The sequence below is a fragment of the Lepus europaeus genome, chromosome 1 (assembly GCF_033115175.1).
Source record: "Lepus europaeus isolate LE1 chromosome 1, mLepTim1.pri, whole genome shotgun sequence".
Lineage (NCBI taxonomy): Eukaryota > Metazoa > Chordata > Mammalia > Lagomorpha > Leporidae > Lepus > Lepus europaeus.
In genome coordinates this window covers 172,208,028-172,215,237 of record NC_084827.1, presented here as the reverse complement: position 1 = coordinate 172,215,237, position 7,210 = coordinate 172,208,028, and positions in this window count along the sequence as shown.

Genomic DNA, 7,210 nt, shown 5'->3' with positions numbered 1-7,210 from the left:
CAAGAGTGACCCCTTCCAGGAACCGTAGCGGAAGCCGGTTCGTAGTCATGTGACTTTGGAAAGGGCGGAAGTGTTGTCCACGCGAAGGAACCGGGGTCTATGAGACAGCGATAGGGAGACATCTTTGTTGTGGGCACAGAACGACGCTCGTAGCTAACACTTCCGTGATGTTTAAGGTTTGTTCACGTTTCGGTGGAGAGTTTGTTACCTTTCAAAAAAAATCTCATGTTTACAAGGTAAACTTTCGGTAGACAATACTTTTTTTAGGACAGTCTACATCGGCGTGTTTACGGTGTGAGAACTCAATCTGCTTATGTAACCAAATCCGCGAGTGGTTGTTATACACTCCTAATTTAGATGACACTTTAAGCCCTCTAATTATCAGAGATTGCCCTCCAAGGTAGGACGGTAGTTAGCAGCCTTATTTAGCTTCCAGAAAGCTCTCTCATCGGAAAGCCCTCAGCTTAGGACTGCTCGCCAATGAAAAGACTGACTGAACCCAAAATCAGTGAATAATTTGCATGGCTCGATTTGCACAAATCCGACGAAGACAGACATATGAGTGATGTACTCCTGCAGAGTCTAAAGCTATTCCGGAGACGTTCCATTCTTTAAAAATAACGGGAAGCCCCCTGAAAGCGTTCTTGGGCCTCTGCTTGAGTTGTGTAGCAAAGGAAAAAATTATCTAAGACCTCTGGCTGGGCTAAGAATTAACTGACTTAGGACAAACTCACAGGCTTGAGTTGTGTAGCAAAGGAAAAAATTATCTAAGACCTCTGGCTGGGCTAAGAATTAACTGACTTAGGACAAACTCACAGGATGAAGGCATACACATTTTATTTCGTTATTTCTACATGTACATCGGAGCCTTCACTGGAAAAATGAAGACTGAAAACATTTGGGGTGCAAAACTTAAACACTAGTTTGAACAAAGCGTAGTAAATTGTGAAATGTGACAAGACAAAGGAGTTTCGGCTAAGGCAGTTAATTGTGGTAACTGCCTAAGAGGTCTTTTAACAGGTTGGTTTTCACAGATTTCTCTAACCTTGACTGACACACCCCTCCTTCCTGGCTCTGGTGATAAGAATGTCTTCCTTCTGGTACAAGGAGATCACATTTCACATGGAAGTTTTGTTTCCAGCTTTCAGGAAGAAAAAGGAAAATCAGATTGGCCTTCATTCATCTGCTGTTTTTTAAGTGACTTTGATTCAAAAGAATATTTATGCCAAAGTGGACAGTATACCTATGAATGGCAAGTCATCCTTTTCAAAAAAGATTTATTTATTTACTTGAGAAGCATAGTTACAGAGAGGGAGAGACAGAGACATCTTCCATCTGCTGGTTCACTCCTCAATTGGCTGCAACAGCTGGGGTGATCCGAAGCCAGTAGCCAGGAACTTCTTCCAGGTCTCACAGGTGCAGGGGCCTAAACACTTGGGCCATCTTCACTGCTTTTCCAGGCCCTCAGCAGGGAGCTGGATTGGAAGTGGAATAGCCGGGACTCGAATCAGCCCTTATATGGGATGTCAGCACTGCAGATGGATGCTTAACCTACTATACCACAGCGCTGGCTTCAAGTCATCCTTTTCTAAGAATGGATTGATTTTAGGAATAATCGGTCATTCCAAGTCAACTTTTTGGAGAAAATGGAGGTCAAGGTAGGTCAACCATCAAAATCTTTTGAAGTGAAGGCTCAGCGGTGGGCTTACGGCACAGCAGTTAAGATGCCAGCATCCCATATAGGAGGGCCTGGATTTTAGTTCTGTCTCCATTTCCAGTTTCCTGCCAATATGCACCCTGAGAGGTGCATATTGATGAGTCATTGCCATACTCATGTGCGAGATCTGGATTGAGTTCTGGGCTCTGATCCCTGGCTGTGGTGGACACTGGAAAGTGTCCGGCCAGTAACAAATCTTCCCAGGCAGATGAATCAATTAATTCACAAGCTTTTATTGGGATTCCGCTCCTGGGTGGGGTTCACCAGTCCTGGAGAGGGGGCGGGGGTGGGGGGCGCAGGGAGGCCATGCGTCAGAGGTTGGGAGGGCTCCTTTTATAGATACAGGGCGTGGGGGTTAAAGGTCAAGGCAGGTCCGATCCTCATTGGTTGACCTTTAAGCACCCGTGAGAACCTTGACAAGGACTTTTCTTCCCCAGAAGTACAGGTAGGGACTCTCCATTCCAGGAAGTGTAGGCCTTCTCTCCTTGCGGATCCCAAAGCTACCAAACATATGCTGAGTGAACCAGCAGATTGAAGAGTGCTCTTGCTCTCACTGCCATGCAAAATAAATAAGTAAGTAGAAATGGAAATTATCGAAAGAAATGAGGGTCTTGCTACTTCCGTTAATCTTTGCATTTCCCAATTGCTTGCAATTTGATTTTTCCTCCTATCACAGTGTACCAGCTGAGCCAAGTGAGGGAAAGATAGTTCCCACATGAATTGGTTTCTTGTGATGCTCACAAAAGCAGAATAAGTAAAAGTAAGCAAAGGAATATTTGAAAATATTAGTAAAAATAGGTGGAAGCAAAGTACTTGAGCATAGAGTGCTAGAAACAAACAAACCAAGCGGCGTGCATCCATGAGGAAATTTTCTGAATGGTCTGAGGAAACACACCCCTTCACACTGACACTGAGGAAGAGTCCAGGTTGCCATCAGCAGCTGGCAGTGAAGTGCAGGCCCTTGCTTCCAGCAGAGCCTCTGGTGGGGGATGCCTTTTCCGGGTGAGTTCCCACAGTGATTCACAGCAGGAAGTATCTCAAATGGCAGTTTAAATGCACTACTATTTATTGCCCCAGAAAATGTGTTATGTTAGTTTTCGGATCTCAACCTCAGAGGGAAAAGTCCTGGACCCAAACTATCTTATTTGCATATTGGTGCACAGTTGCCAATGTGATTTGTCAGTCAACCAATGTGAAGTATGAGCCTCATTGTTACCAGCAAGTAACTTGGCTCAATTTTAGCTTATTTTTAAAAGAAAAGCTCAAAATGGGATTGGTGCTTTCAAAGCATAGGCACGTTAATCATAATTAAAATGCAGATTTTCTTATATTCACAAGAATTGCAATACAGCCAAACATAACACCATTCCCAAGAAAAACATTCTGAAATGTTTTGAAATGAAGATCTTGATCCAGTTACCAAGCCCAATGTCTTCTCTCATAGTCCTGATCATCTTTTCTCTTCCTGCATCATTTGATTCTGTTAAATGAGACAGTGTTGTATATCCAAGTACCTAATGCTGTCTGGTAGTAGATTTTAAAGAGAAACAAGTATTTCTCTCCATGACATGGAAACTACTCATTCGTTTTATGTGACATAGATTTCTGTTGGATCTTGCTTCTTTTCCATCATTAGTGCAGACACTCCTGTTTACGATTTCATCCTATACTGACTATCTTTGCAACCATGAGTGCCTCAAATATTTTGTGGGAAAAGATGATTTATAAACCTAAATTAGTACATCCATTTATTCTCATCCTGTAGCACTAGTTTTGTTTTATTTTGTTTTGTTTTTTAGGATTTATTTGAAAATCAGAGTTACACAGAGCAAGGAGGAAAGGCAGTGAGAGAGAGAGAGAGAGAGGTCTTTCATCTGCTGGTTCACTCCCCAACTGGCCACAATGGCCACAGCTGCGCCAATCAGGAGCCAGGAGCCAGGAGCTTTTTCCATGTCTCCCATGTGGGTGCAGGAGCTCAAGGACTTGGGCCATCTTTTATTGCTTTCCCAGGCCATAGCAGAGAGCTGGATTGGAAGTGGAGCAGCCGGGTCTCGAACTGGTACCCATATGGGATACCAGCACTGTAGTCGGCAGCTTAAGCCACTATGCCACAGCGCCGGCCCCTTGCACTAGTTCTTGACCATTATACTTGAGTGTCCCATTGGATCTTTGATATCCACAGGGCTTCTAACTCAAATATTTTGTTTCTTCTAAATTCGGATACTTTCCCCCGATTTCTTTCTTTTTTTTATTTTCAGTCAATTCAAGATTTTTCTTTCAGTCATCAAACTTCAAGATACCGTGTTTCACTGTTTTCCAAGTACCATATGATGGTTAATTTTAGGTGTCATCCTGACTGAATTAAACAGTGCCCAAATAGGGGCAGGCATTGTGGCATAGAGTGTTAACCTGCCACTTTGGGACACCAGCATCCCATATTAGAGTGCCAGTTTCAGCCCCAGCTTGTTTGCTTCAGATCCAGCCTCCTGCTAATGTGCTTGGGAAGGCAGTGGATGATGACCCAAGTACTTGGATCCCTGTCATCCATGTGAGTGACCAGGATGATGTTCCTGGCTCCTAGCTTTCACCTGGCTCAGTCCTGACTGTTGTGGGCATTTAGGGCACAAACCAGCAGATGGAAGATTCTGTGTGTGTGTGTGTGTGTGTGTCTCCCTTTTTCTGTCATTCTACCTTTCAAATAAATCAACCTTTTAAACAATAATAATGAATACACAGATAAGTATGGTTTCTGCATATGTCTCTGAAGGTGTTTCTGAGGGATTGGCATTTGAATCAGTGGATTTGGTAAAGAAAATCCACTCTGGATCAATGGACAACTGCCATTCAATCAACTGAAGGCCTAGATAGAACAAAAAGGCAGCAAAAAGGTGAATTCTCTCTTTCTCTGTCTCTCCTTTCTAGAGCTGGGACACCCATGTTCCTCTGCTCTTGGACAACATAACGCCAGATTCTCTTGTCTTTGGCCTGTGGAACTTGGACCAGTGACCCTGCAGGTCCTCAGGCTTTCAGACTTAGACTGAGTGTTGAAGCATTGAGTGCCCTGGTTCTCAGGCCTTTGGAATTGACCTGAACCATGCTACCAGTTTCTCTGGTTCTTCAGCTTGCAAATGACCCATCATTAGACTTCTTAGCCTCTGTAGTCACACATGCCAATTTCCATAACAACCCCCTCATAGATACATCTGTGTCTATATATGTAACTTGTGATGGCTCTTCAAAAGGCCCATGGGAAATGCATATTATGAAAATATGCATGGATTTCAAAACTTTTGCATAAAACTAAATTTATCTTTCATTTACATTTTCCATGGACTTTTGGAAGCACTTGCATTTATTGGATCTTTGAGGTTATCATTTATATAACTCCCCTCATTGACTAACATTCTTCACTGAATCTCTAGTACCAGTCAGCATAAAGCATGAGGAGTTCCACCTACTGTTCTAAACCCTACCCAACATGGCCACTTATCACTCTGTGTGTATGTGTAATACATTTATGTCATGTATTCAAAGACAAAGAGAAAGCTTCCACCTACTGCTTTACTCTCCAAATGGCTACAACAATCAGGGCTGTTTAGGCTGAAACCAGTAGCCAGTAACACAAGTCAGGTTTCCAGTGTGGAGGCTGGGACCCAAGTAGTTGAGCCATCACCTACCCTTGTAGGTTGCATATTAGCAGGAACTTGGGCCGAATGCAGAGGGTCCTAAACTCAAGGCAGGCACTCCAGTATGGGATGTGACATCCCACACCGTGGTTTAACTACTGTACCACATATCTGCCCTATCAGATATTCTTGACTGGTAAGTTGTTGCCTCAGACTGCATCATTCTTTGCTAACTGCTTACCTTTATTCATGCTGTTCCAAACACCTGGAATGCCACTTTGTCTTTGACTATCCTCTTCTTGAAATTCTAACTGCCCTTGAAAAACCACCTAAAATGTCCTATATTTTATGAATTATTTCCTGAAAACTTCAAATGTTCAATCGCTAGTTGTTGTCTCTTATAACAGTTTTCATATTCTGACCAGTACTATAATTACCCATATATTTGTCTTGTTTTACCTTACTAGACTGTAAATTTCATGTTTAAGATTAGGGTCCATATCTCACTCCTCTGAGGATATGCTGTAGGGTCAGACATATTGAGCGTGCTATTGATCTTGGATTTGAAGTAATGAAACCTATTGCTTTGTTTGGGTCAAAAATAGAAACTGAAGATTGTTCCAAAGCAATAATTCTAAAAGGTGTTGAGCAATGTTGACATTTTTAGAAAAATCATAGTCTACAAAATCCTTGGAAGGATATTTATCTGAATGTTTAAATTTAGCCTATTTATTAAAAATTGATTTTTTTCTTCTGTGTTTCCTTGTCTTTTGTTGCTAGTAGGTAGAGCTGAGTTCGGTATCTCTAGGGCAGAAATTGTTGAGATTACTGAGAATCCGTCATGGATGGATCAAATTTTTCCCTTCCAAACACACCTCTAAGCAGAAAGAGAATGTGATGAGCATAGTATTCATTCTTCTTCCCAACAGATAAATTAGGTCATTGAAATGGATTAGTATTTTTTTATTCAAAATATTTTGAAATTAGATTTTTTTGGCTCAATGATAAGAGTTTCTGAAATACTTATTTGAGCAACAGTTCTCTTAGTTGTAGAATTATTATCTGGGATCACTGTTCATTCATTTTACTTCTTTCTTTGATTATATATTTATTAGCATTAAACATAGCCTGAGAATTCTTTATAAGTTTTCATATTTTGGATATTAAAAACATTTTCCTTTACCAGTTCTCTACATTTCAAATTTTATGAGCTTTTCCCTTTGAATGAAGAGTATTTGTATTACAATGGGAGGCATTTGTCAGAATATATGATCCATAATTTCTGTATATATTTGCTTTTATTGCCGTGTATAAATGTTCAATGGAAACATGAGCAAAATGTGATTAGATCCTTCACAGGAAAATAAAGACAAGTATTCATAATAAATACTACTTTTCAAAAATAAAAGCAATTACTAATTAAAAAAGATACGTGTCTAATCTCACAATGAGCAACATGTAAATTAAAACAGTGAGATAGGCAAAGCAGTGAAAGAACAGTATATTCAGTATTGGCAAATAAGAAAATGTGTTTTCAGTACATTATTGATGCAGCTGAAAATCCTAACAATCTGTTTGGAAAGGCTTTTTGTATACATGTGAAAGGGTGAGGGTAAGGTAAGTGTCCAGGGCAAAACGTCCTCAGATTTTGTGAGTCCTTTAATTCTAAAATTATCCTTCTAGAGATTTATCCTGAAGAAATAATTGGACAAATGTGAAATGACATTATTACAATATACCTATAATATAGCTAAATTAAATGCCATCCAGTTGAGGTCTTGTTGACTTATGTTGTAAATTCATACAATTGACCATAATGCAAATGATGATTAATTCTTATCTACTGAAGTGAAAACATGTCCACAAT